This window comes from Apostichopus japonicus, chromosome 17 (assembly GCF_037975245.1).
Source record: "Apostichopus japonicus isolate 1M-3 chromosome 17, ASM3797524v1, whole genome shotgun sequence".
NCBI lineage: Eukaryota > Metazoa > Echinodermata > Holothuroidea > Aspidochirotida > Stichopodidae > Apostichopus > Apostichopus japonicus.
In genome coordinates, this window is record NC_092577.1 from 19955512 (window position 1) to 19968796 (window position 13285).

The following is a 13285-nucleotide window of genomic DNA, read 5'->3' on the forward strand; positions in this document are numbered from 1 at the left end:
TCCAAAAAAGGCAGCCCTAGATAAACGGCGAAAATCGCCTTCGACCTGAAGGCGAATGTCAGACTGGCAAATTTCCCCCTAAAAACAACATCACATCTATTCCTCCAAATAATTGTTTTTACAACAGAAGAAACATAAATAATACGCTGCGACACAGCAACGGAACAAACTGGAGGATCTAATCCATATAAAACAAAACCCTGTCCTACCGACCAGGAACGGTCTCCCGTTAAACGGTCGGTCCAGGACTGAAACCACTCCTACAAGTTCAAAACAAAGGGGCAATGCCAAAAAACATGGGCAGTACTCTCTAAGCTGTCACAGCCGGTCCTCGGGCACAGTCCATCACCCAATCGCCAGTGATACCTTTTCAGATTGGTCACCAAGGCACCGTGTGCAATTCTCCATGCAAGATCACGGAGCCTGCAACCATTCAGTCTTGAATGCACCGAACGCCATACTTCGACAGGATGACGTCCCTGTACAAAAATTGCATTCAAGGCCCTATCCCGCAAGGAACTGAGAACGAGGGCCGGCCGTGACAGGTCAACAGGGGGTAACTCAATAAGAGCGGAGCAAATGACACGCACCACTCTGCTTGGTGTGCTACTATGCGGTTCTCTGTTGCTAAACAGCGCCGGAACCCATCGACGCAAGTGCAACCCGCCCCAAAAACGTACAAAATATGAACAAGGCAACCCTGGGTCAGTTACCGCTACAAACAATTGCTTAAATAACAAACAAGTTAACTTACTTCCCAGATGAAGCACCCCTAGTCCCCCCTTCTCCAGTTTTTGGTACAATATCGCCCTCTTGACCAGCTCTGTACCACCAGACCATATGAATGAAAAAATCGCCCTCTCCAACCGCACCAGGACGCGACGCGGAATTGGGTACACCGCGCCCGGGTACCACAAGATGGGCGAAACGAAACGATTAATAACGGTGACTTTCCCCAAGATCGAAAGCCAGCGGGTGCCAAAGGTTTCGAGTCTGCTCTCAAATACCTCAGCCCTCTCGCTCCAGGTGACATCACAAGGTGCATCGTAGCCGAACCATATACCATTAATTTTGATATTCTGATCCGACCACGACGCACAGAATGGTAAGTCTCTGTATCTCCAGCTACCAAGACGAAGGCCCTTTGTCTTTTCTGGATTCAACTTCGCCCCGGTAGCTCTCTCCAAAATAGATAAATCCTGCGAGAGTGCGCGGAAGGAGCCCAGACTCGAAACAACACATGTCACGTCATCTACATATTGAGCGCATTTCACTTTGGCACCCCCTGGCACAACGAATGGAACAAGTCTGGAGTCCCTTTCCAAAAGACGAGAGAGGGACTCGCTAAACAAAACATAAAGTAATGGAGACAGAGGGCACCCCTGGCGCACCCCCCTCTCTACGTTAAAAACCTCCGAACAAAACCCATTTACGATAACAGAACTGAAACGTCTCCAATACATTCATTAAAAAACCGATCCACCATGTCAAAGGCCTTCTGCTGGTCCAGAGACACCAATGCACATGGCAGATCACGCTCAATAACAAAGTCGGTCAAGTCGCGCATCAACCACAAGTTCTGCTGGATGCAATGACCCTTCACTGCTATTATAGTAATTACTTGCATGTGTCTCCATGCCCAGATGTTATTATGTAATCATCTGCTGACTCTGGTCTCATTGTATTATGTTATGGTAAACTGTTATTCTTCCTGTATGTTTGTGATTGGGCAACTAGGTTGCTTGGGTGTGGTTATAGCCTTGTGAGTATTAGTTAACTGTGAGTGTAGCCTACTGTGGTTTAGTACTTATATTGTGATTGTGTGTCAATAAATAGAACAGCACCAGACCCTGGAGTGAACACATGTCATCTCTCTCTCTCTCACTCGGTCCCTACAATGGCGTAATCGGCAGGGTATTAGGCATGTGGAAGTCCATTGCCACATATTTTACACAGTGAGTGCCTACCGTATATAACCTGGTGGTCCATTGCCAGTGTTTTGACTGTTAAATCATTTATTGCAAGTTTTGCCCTTAGCCTGTTACAAGTCATGGAGCAGTATCCACATCTTAAGTATCTGATGTCAGATTATATTAAAGAACTTTGTGAGGAGAATGGGCTTGACCTGGCCCTTCTAAGAACCAAAGAAGAAAGAATTAAAGCCTTGCAGACTGTCCCAAATTTGCAGGATATCACTGTTATAGCACACAAAGCTAAATCAGTTTATAAGTTGGATGGTTTTCACCCTCTTGGTGCAGCTGATAATGTGGAGTGTTACCTCTCTACGTTCGACTATGTGATAATCAACAAATTCCTGCAACAAGATGGCCAATTCTTTTAGAGTCCTGCTTGACCGGTAAAGCCCAAAGAGCCTTTTATGTACTTACTGAAAGCCAGAAGCAATCTTATATAGTTGTAAAGGAAGCAGTTCTAGCTGCATATAAGCTAAGACCAGATGCATACAGGGAGAAGTTCCGGTTGGCTAGTAAACTCTCAGCTGAAACATTTCAACAATATGGCAGTCGACTTAACCTGTACTTGAGGCGTTGCTTAGGTCCCACAGATAGCTTATTATCAATGCCAGACTTTATCACCATTACAGATAAATTAGTCCTGGATCAGTTAATTAATTCACTGAGAGACGAATCATTTCGTATGAAGCTGTTAGAGCAAAGATGGTCAAGCCTAGAAGACCTTACTAGTATCGCAGACAACCTTAAGTAGACAACAAATGGAGAGTAGATCGGCTGCACCGAGTAACCTCTCACAGGGAACTTCATATCTCCCTCAAGGTGAGCCTCATACCTACTTGCCACCTGGATCTTCAAGACTGACGAATTTTTCGAGAGCACGTAGACCATCCAAATGTTCGATGTTATGCTTGTAATGGATTCGGTCACCTAAGCTACGCATGTCCAAACCCTCCAAGTGTGAACCTTGTCAGGATGTCCAGTAAAACTCAACATGAAGAACTATGTCCGGTCAAACTACGTGAGCGATACCCCTCACAGTTGTGTAAGTTAGATGGTGCTTATTTTGAAGCGACCTTAAATGCAGAATTTTTTTTGGCCTATGCAGACAGTGGGGCAGCGAGATCATTTATTCATTCCTCACTGGTGGATCCACAGGAAATTGTATATTTAGAACAACCACTTAGTTTTTCGCTTTTGGACAATACACCTCTAATTGTCACAGGTAAAGTGTTCTTTAATATGTCTGTTGCAGGTGAAACTGAGCAGGTAGAGCTTTTTGTAACAGAGATACCATGTCAAGTGCTTTTGGGAAGGGATCTTCTTAAAGTATTTGCCCTAGTTTTTGATATAAGTGGGAACTCATATTGGTCAGAAAAGCAGGACCCGAAGATTAAATTTCCCTTCGTATTGGTAGAGTGCTATGGTGGTGGCCTGGTGAAAGAGTTGAAGGTGAGAAATAAGGAGCATGGGATGAGAGAGCCCAGTAGTACAGAGCATGTGCACACTCCAGGGGGTGTGGTCTCTGGGAAGATAGAAGGTTTCCAGGACCAGGTTAGGCAGTTGTTAGGTGACTATGGAGATGTTTTTGTGGATAGGCCAGGGTATTGTGGTTGGCTACAGCACAGAATTGAAACAGGGGATGCCAAACCTGTGAAAGAACGCCCGTATAAATTATCCCCAAAGAAACGGGATAGCTTAAGACAGCAGATAAGGGAAATGTTAGAAATTGATGTAATTGTTTCATCAAATTCACAATGGTCTAGCCCTGTAGTAATGGTTGAGAAAAAAGATGGTACATATAGACTGGCCATCGATTATCAAGCTCTCAATGCAGTCACCACACCATGTAATTATCCTATACCAGTGATTGATAGTATATTGCATTCAATGCATAACTCGAAGGTATTCTCAACCAAAGATTTGAAGGCTGGGTTTTGGCAGTCTGCAATACACCCTGATGATCAAGCAAAGACTGCCTTTGTGTGTAAGGAGGGTGTGTTTCAATTTAAAAGATTACCATTCGGGTTGCGTAATGCAAGTCAGCATTTCCAAAACCTAGTAGATGTAGTTCTTCGACCTCTTCATGATGTTTCAGAGCGTCGTTTCTACCCGTACATTGACGATATTGTTGTGCACTCTCCCACAGTTGGTGATAATTTTCAGGATCTTCAAGGGGTACTGTAGTGTCTAAGAGAGGCAGGTTTGACAGTTAATCCTGATAAGTGTCATATACTTTATCGACAGATTCAGTTTTTTGGGTTTATTGTTGATGGTAATGGTATCAAAGTGGATCCCTCAAAGTGTGATGCAGTTAGAGACTATCTGCCTCCAACAAGTAGAAAGGTTCTTGACAAATTTTTAGGCTTAACAGGATGGTGTGCAAACTTTGTGGAGAATTATGCTACTGTGGTGGAACCACTTAACAGACTGAGGCGAAAAGGGGTGAAGTGGGAATGGTCTGAGGAGTGTCAAAAGGCCTTTATCAGGGTAAAGAAAGAGGTAACAAAGGCCATATCACTGACTATTCCATACTTTGGTAGGCCATTTGAACTTCACACAGATGCCAGTGGGGTAGGTTTGGGTGCTGCCCTTCTCCAGCGCTCTAGTTCAGGGGAGCAGAAGGTTGTATCCTCTGCATCTCGTGCTTTCAGCTCTGCTGAGCCGAATTACTCTGTGACAGAATTGGAGTGCTTAGCAGTTGTATGGGCGTTTGAAAAATGGCGACCCTACCTGGAATGTTCGCACACTACAGTGTTTACAGATCACCAGGCATTAGTATGGTTGTTGCGAAACTCTGCACTGAAAGGGAAATTGGCTAGGTGGGCTTTAAAACTTGAAGAGTTCGTTTACACAGTTCATTATATAGACCAGGTTCCCAGAATCTTGTTCCAGATGCTCTTTCTAGATCTCCCATTTCTACAGTACAGTATGACCAGACTGTTTGTTTCCACTCTGAATGTAAAGGGGATCCATCGGAAAAGGTGAAAAATGGTACCACTGGTTATGCCTAGGGCTTAGTAAGAACGATGTTGAAGGAATTTATCATTATAATTGCGAGGGTTGTGCAGGATTGGGTAAGGTCGTAAGTACCGATCAGGCACAAGCAGAGTTAGCCCACATTCTTTCAGATGTAAATCAGTGTATTATAAGACAACAGAGTGATCCAGTGATTTCTGGCATCAAAAAGCAGTTATTAGAAAATGATTTCTCACCCAAAGTATGTGATGGCAGAGGGTTTGGTTAAGTATGTTGATAATAATTCGCATAGTAATAAGGTAGTGGTGCCTGGTGAGTTAGTTGTGGAGGTTATTGCACATCATCACTGTACCCCCACCTCTCCCCATCTGGGTATGAGAAAGACCATTTCCAAAATCTGTCAAAAGTTTTGGTGGAAAAACTTGAAAAGTGATGTAGAAACTTTTGTGAAAAAGTGTAGACAGTGTCATCTGTCAAAGCCTATGTATTGTAAGCCTTCAGGTTACATGGAATCCACTACAAGTCGATATCCCTGGGATGTGATGGCCATGGACCTGCTAGGCCCTTTTCCTGAAAGTAATGCAGGGAATTTGTATATTTTGGTAATCACTGACCATTTCTCAAGATTTTCTTTCTTAATGACCTTAAAGAGATCCACGGGTAAAGTACTGAGAGCAGTTTTACAACAATTGTTTTGTACATGGGGTGCATGTAATAAGTTGGTTTCTGACAATGGACCCCAAATGGTGTCAAAATATGTCACAGAGCTTTGCATACTGTGGGGTGTCAAGAGGATTTTTACGACCCCTTATCATCCTCAGGCAAATTGGGTTGAAAGGGTGAACAGAAATATTGTCTCAATGTTCTGTTGTTTTGTGAAAGCTGATGTTCACACCGATTGGGATGTGCACGTCCCCGAGTTCATGTTTGCTTTGAGCTCTTTCGTACATGATGCGACTGGGTTTTTCCCTGCAGAGTTATTTTTACATAGGAGGATTGTGGGACCAGGAGAGTGGGTAGATGGAGACCGAATGGGACCCATAGGAAACAGTTCATTCAGAGGCATGCTTAAATCTGCTAATGATAATATGCAACGTCAGGCAAGAAGAAATAAGCTTCAGTATAATAAGACAAGGTCTGAGGTAAAGGTTCATGTTGGTTGTAATTATCAAATTAGACAGTGCATGTGACTTCAATGTCTAATTTGAGGAACAAGTTCTCCGCCAAACTTGCCCCAAAGTGGCGATGACCTTATCTTGTTCTTAATCAGTCATCGTCTGTGACTTTTGTGCTAAAGGACATCAAGACAAAGGAGAAAAGAATCGCACATGTTGATCAACTTCGACTCGTGCAGTAGTAAATTAATATTTTGGAAAAAGATTTTCTAAAGGGGGGAGATTGCAGGGTTCCAGCCTACATAGCATGTATCTATTGCCTATTGTTACTTACCTTTACCTATTGTGCACCTGCTATTATAGTAATTACTTGCATGTGTCTCCATGCCCAGATGTTATTTTGTAATCATCTGCTGACTCTGGTCTCATTGTATTATGTTATGGTAAACTTATTCTTCCTGTATGTTTGTGATTGGGCAACTAGGTTGCTTGGGTGTGGTTATAGCCTTGTGAGTATTAGTCAACTGTGAGTGTAGCCTACTGTGGTTTAGTACTATATTGTGATTGTGTGCCAATAAACAGAACTGCACCAGACCCTGGAGTGTACACATGTCATCTCTCTCTCTCTCACTCGGTCCCTACAAGCTGTCATGGCGGCTCGCCGTGACAGCAAAATCGTATTGTTGAGTTTTTCGGGGGAGGCTAAGGTCGTCCCCGGACAAGTTTTTCAGTTTTGCGTTCTGTTGGTTTAAAAGTCCCTGGAGAGGTTGACGCGCTTCAGCGTAAACCTCTCCGGGGTATGAATTGTTTTGATGCTCGTTTTACCTCTGAGGCTGCCCGCGTCCGAGGCGTCCATGTGTTGGAGGGAGTCGAGGGACTGAAGGTCACACTGTATGACAGTTCGGTGTGGGTGACAGTCCTCCATCTCCCTGTGGACATGTCTAAGCCGGAATTCCTTCGATGTAAAGGTGTCAAGACCGGGACTAGACGAGTTAGAATGGAACTCAAGTCCGACATCCCCTCTACCTGGGATTGTGTCTTCAGTGGCCGGTGATGAACTGGCTTTACTGGAGACATCAGTGATGGAAACCGCAGAAAGCCTTGTTTCAATGTTGCGACAAAGTCCAGAAGAGTTTCGTGAGCCAATCGCAACGTTTATCAAGCAGTTTGGGTCTCTGAAAACAAATTCGGCTTTGGCTGGGGCCTTAAAAACATTTGAGAAGTACACAGGCGTCAGCTTAGCACTCAGGAAATCAAATAGAAAACCGGACGAACATCGGAGAGGTACAGCCATAAAGGTTCAGCCAGCTGCTGTTAGTCGCCGAACAACCATCCTTGGTGGGCGCAGGTGTCTGCAGACTGGCCGCAAAGTGAAGGGAGTGTACACATCCACTAACAAAATGCGCAAACTTGGCACAGACAGCTGCCAGTTGGTTCCAAAGAAAAAACCGAGGAAAGCGCCGCATTGTTTGCCACAGTGTGTCAACAACAATGAGAGTATTGGCGAGAATACATCATCCAAGTGTTAGACAGAGTTCATGTCTACTTGAAATACTCAGTACCGATAGTACATGTATGAGTAGTCATGCTTCCTAATAGACTCTTGGGTTTTGGACCTGATGGTACTCTTAACATCCTGGTTAGCTTTAATACTACATGTACTATTTTAGGTTTTTCATCATACATGTATCATCATTAATATTATTACAATTTATATGAATGAATGGCTTATATTATATATAGAAGAGCAGTTAGAGTACTAGTTAGATCAATGTGTTTCATTCAAAACATACATGTATGTATTCATTTCTATTCTGTGTACAGAATAGAATTCTGTGTAGCTCACTTGTCAGAATAAAAGACGACACTGGTATGTCGTCTATTGCCTAACATAGCTTTGACAATCATGTTGTTCTTCACAGATATATTCTGATTATTTCCTAAATGTCACATTGAATACTCCCTGTAAGATGTTGGTTTTAGGGACCATACTTTTAGTACATATGTTGAGGGTTGGGAATGTTGGGGGTCATATGCCGTATTGCCTGTACATTTCTGCGATTTTTTGCCTGGGGGGGGGGGGGGCATTTATATATACTAAAAGTAAGGTCCCTTAGCTAAAACGGTACATTATTTTACATCGCCTGTCAGAACAGAAGATAAGCTATAGCAGTGGTGTATCTTTTGGCTCTACATTTGTACACTGTAGCTTTGACAATCATTTTAGAATGGTCTTTCTCTGATGTATTTTTATCATTATTTACAAATTATAGGCTAGCTTAGCCTTCTTATTGTGCAGTAACTACTTTTCACAATAATTAGTATATTTACAGATATTACTGTGGGGCAGGCTTTTGTTGACATGAAGGTAGTTGTTTTGGCAGAGTCAACATGTTTTTAAGGTACCGTATGCTACAGGCATGAGACTCTTCCGCGGAAACGCGGATTTCCGAACTTTTTGGGGTTTAATTTTCGCGTTTTTTCTCGTAATGCGCGTTTTTAATTTTTTTTTTTGGCCCAAACATGCTGGACTGTAAAGGGAAGGAACACCGAATTTGACCAGTGGTGGAATCAAGTAGCACAAAGCAAGCTAAAAAGCCTTTTTCTGGTTCAAAAAAGGTAATGGATAAATTTTACAAGCAGAAATTCCACACTTTTTTGGCAAGTTGCGTGGTGTGATAGATTACATCTAGAGTCCACCATTTTGTATCAAGCCCTCCTTACCTGACAAAAAAATTCTAAAGGGGAGAGGGACACCCCCTCCATTAAACCTCCTCCCCCAGGACGGCGATCGATAAATTTAAGATTTTTTTTCCCCGGCTCAGTCTCATCCCTGATGCTAGCCTGTATAATTATATACTGTGCTTCAGTCTCTCAGGTATGAACTATAACCCTTTCTGTCACTAACTACATATTAGTGGTGTGATTGTTTAGGGGAAGAGTAGTCACCCACTTATCCGTCCCCATCCTCCCCCCCCCCCCCAAAAAAAAAATCTGAAAAAGGAGAAGTTTATTATAGTAATTACAAATAGGAGGAAATTAAGAAGTATTGAAACTTCCCAATCACACAATCCTGGCTTCAATTTTGCTCCAGTCCGTTGGACCCTTTCTTTTTAAAGTCAACTTAAGACTTGCATACCAGAGTCAAGGTATGCTGCACTCAATAACAGTATCACAGCAATAATGTAGCATGGCTAGTATTAGTGTTGTCAATTAATTACTTTCACACAAAAATGCCAACCGCCAAAAGAAGGCCAAGTCTGCAGCAGGTGAGGACATTATAAAGCTGTTGAGTCAATGTGGCAGCTGCCAAGATGAAGATTCAGCATATCGACATGATGGGACTGATGGTATAGAATCAAGGCTAGAGTTTTGGAGCACAAATTTTATGCGTAAGAAATTAATGTGAAGCTGCCCAAAACCAAATTCAGCATTTTTTAGAAATCCAGGCGGCCAGAATTCTTGCCTTAGAAATTCAAGTGGATGACAAAAGAAAGGAATGCTAACCCAAGACAAAACCACGAATGACGTCAACAATCTGGAACAGTACACTAGACGGAATAGTATCAGGATTTTTGGAATCAAAGAGAAGGAAAATGAGGTCACTGACGATATTTCCAAGGAGCTGACCAAGAGCAAACTGGGTATAACGATTGAAGACAATTGCCATTGACCGTACCCATAGAGTCGGCAAGCCAACAACCACTGGTCGTCCCAGGGCTCTCCTTGTTAAGTGTTCTTCGTCCTACCGTGAAAAGCTGGCACTGATGAAATCCACAAAGAAGTTAAAGAGAACTGGGATTGTTATAGCTGAGGATTTGAACCACCGAAACCAGCTCCTTCTGAAAAATATCAAGGCGCACGACGAGGTCGAAAACTGCTGAACATGGGACGGGCGTAAAATCGCCAATGTGATGACAGAAACTGGAACATCAAAAGTAATCATTTCTAATACAAACGATCTTCTCAAACTTCAACATTCATGCATCGAAGATGATAATGTATTTATAGTACAGATGTGTACAGATTTATAGTACAGATAAACCACGTGTGAATTGGTTATGATTTATAGTTGCGCAAATTATACTATTTTCATTTACATATTACATACATCAATTAAAAGTTGGCATATATTTCTCAAAGTATTACATGAACAGAGAATTATACAATCAATAATGAAAACGAGTTCCAGGAGAACAATACCATAAATTGCGAGTATTATACCGACCAAACATATAATAATACTTTTAAAAATTACAAACATCATTGCATATAAATTCTACAAGTTTTTCCAAAAATGTTGATTCTGTTATAGGTATTTTTCATTGTATTGAAAATGTCAAATTATCATTTATTGCTATAACAGAGACATGGCTTAAAGATGCTTTTAGAGTATTTATAATTAAGATGGTTATACATTTGTCGACATGGAGAGAGATGATCGTCGTGGTGGGAGTGTAAGTATTTTTGTGAGAAATGATATTTAATTACACCTGCAATTATGAAATCGATTAAACATAACATGTTAAATATAAAGACAATTATTCTAATAATCGTAAAAAAAAGTGTATAGTAAATACAGAAATGTACTCACAACAGTAGTTAAAATTGTTAAGAAAATGCATTTCTAAAATGTTATTGAAAATAGTAAAGATGACACTCCCAACTTATGGAAGGTTATTAACAATGTTAGTATTAATGTTAGTATTAATGTTAGTATTAATAGTAATAAAGATTTTATTTGTAATGGTGAACATATTACTAATGCTAACGATGCTTGAAAGTGGTTATAGTCAGGTGATGATAAATTTACCAATAATGTTATAAAGCATATTGAACTTATCTTGCAGCTATCGACTTAATTGATAGTATATCATGTGGTTTAGATAATAGGATGTGTACTGTTGTTATTTTATAGATTTATGAAAGGCTTTCGATACCATTCATCGTTCTATTTTATTAAAGGAATTTTCCCATGCCTTTCTTAAAAATCTTATAATTGCAATTGTAATTTTTGAATTGTCTGACAAAATCTTCGAGTCATAAAATATGTATTTTGTAAAAAGGATTTTTTAGTGTTTTCCCTGTACTGTATACAAACATCGCGATTGTCAGTGCACAAACCGATTCAGAGTGGCAGTTGAATTCCGGGATAAATACCTTGCAGTTAGCCAGGTAAGATACGCAATATGTAAATAAGTATTTCATAGTGTGAAAACTTGTTTTTCAGAAACATGTTGGTCACGGAAACTGAATTTTATGGCCTACAAAATTCGACCGTAGCTCGAGACTTAGGACACGCCAAACTGTGTACCTAGACTCGTATATAACTGTACTTTGCCTAGTCCAAAGCCTACAACAAATAGGCTTTAATATATATCGAAACATGGAGCAACATCTTTTCTACGTAATGGAAGATAAACATTGCGTAAATAGAAATAATAACAGTAAGCATAAATAATATTTCGCGTTACTACTACTAGTACAGCTAGTTTCGATTAGGCCTACGTATTGTTGTTTTTGCCAACATACATGATTACCTTGCGTACAGTGATAGCTGTCTTTCGTTTTCGGTCGGTACGTTATCGTGCGTTGGTTCTTACCTAGAAGTTAGCAATGCATTAAATTTGGCGGGAAGCTGTAGTATTGAAAAGGCCTATCTTTGTGCTGATTCTTATACTTGAGAACTAAAATTAAAAGGCTTTAGATATGCAGTTACATTACTACTAATAATACTAGGCCCCTAGCCTATATCAAAATATTGAAAGCATGCAAATCCAGGTATGTAGTAGGCCCCTAGTACTACTACTAAGGTGGACTGAGGGTACTTGGAGTTCAAAATTAATCTGTCCTGGTATTCAGGCAGGTGGCGAGATAACATGCGCGGCAAAAGGGTGGCACTATACTAATTTAACCTACAAATTTATATTATGAACATCATATAAAGACCTTTTATTTTATTTTCGTCAGACAGGCGCATAAGTCCTTCAGTATTTTTACAAGTAGGGGCCTAAGCCCAAGCATTCAGCTACAATCAGGAAGCGTTTTGTGTAGTGTGTTTTAACTTATTGAAATGATTTATGCAGTGGAAAATATGCTTATTGAGTACATTTTTTAAAATTCTTTTTGCTTGTTGAACATCACCATCAGACCTTTGGTTTTGTTGGCTCTTGAGGATTTCTTTGGCGCCTCCGAGACATCTGTGCGCCACTAAAAAGCACCATGGGGTAATTGCCTCCCGTCACATTGCAATGCCACTGCCAAGTACATTTATTGTTACCAAAAAATTAGTGATATTTATGATATTGTTAACTAAGTTAGCTCTTAACCAAAATAAATTTATAGTCAGCTATGACACTTTTTTTCCAGATATTATTCAAAAGGGCTCTCATCGTGCTCGATTTGTGGTCCAAAGCTCCTATTCCAAATGGGGATGGAAAATTGGCATTGCGTTATTCATCAGTTTGGCACTAATTCTTTTTGTTAGCCATTGACCTAAAACATTGTAAAAACAGAATAAATGATTGTTAGTGTTTTTTTCATTATTCACCAAATAAAAAGAACACATGTGAAAAATCTTGCAATAATATTAACTGTAGTAAGAAGTTACTTCAAGTAGAAACCATACTGCCCTATTTGCAAATACGTCAATTGTTATTAAATTCTGTGCACAAATTTGAAACCACATGTGCAGTCATGGTTGTGGCGTCAGACAAATTGAGCTTTAAGTTAACATTAACCTTTTTATTTCCTTTGTCTTATTTGTTATAGAATGCCACAGTGCCAGGTGTTTGGCTGTTGCAACAAGAGGGGTGGATTGGATGATGGTGGAAAGAAAGTTGCATGTTTTGCCATCATTCCAGACCCGGCCAAAGATCGAGAACTGTGTGCAAATTCGAAACATGCTCTGGTTACGGATAAATTCAATGCAAAGACTTACGTTTATAACAAAAACAGTAAGCATTTCTTGCCAACTGATTTCGAGGACTCCAGACTCAAGTTACAACCTGGAGCTGTGCCAACTATCTTACCATATAAGGAGGCCAACAAACGCAGATTAAGCACTTAAAAGAGATTGCATTCAATGGAAAACAAAAAGGTGGGTGTTTTATAAGTTCTTCTCTTTGAGTAATTACTAGAAAAAAAAAAAAAAATGTACATCATTTTGATAAAATGTACATCATTTTGATGGAGATGGAGTAACTTTGATGGAGTAACTTT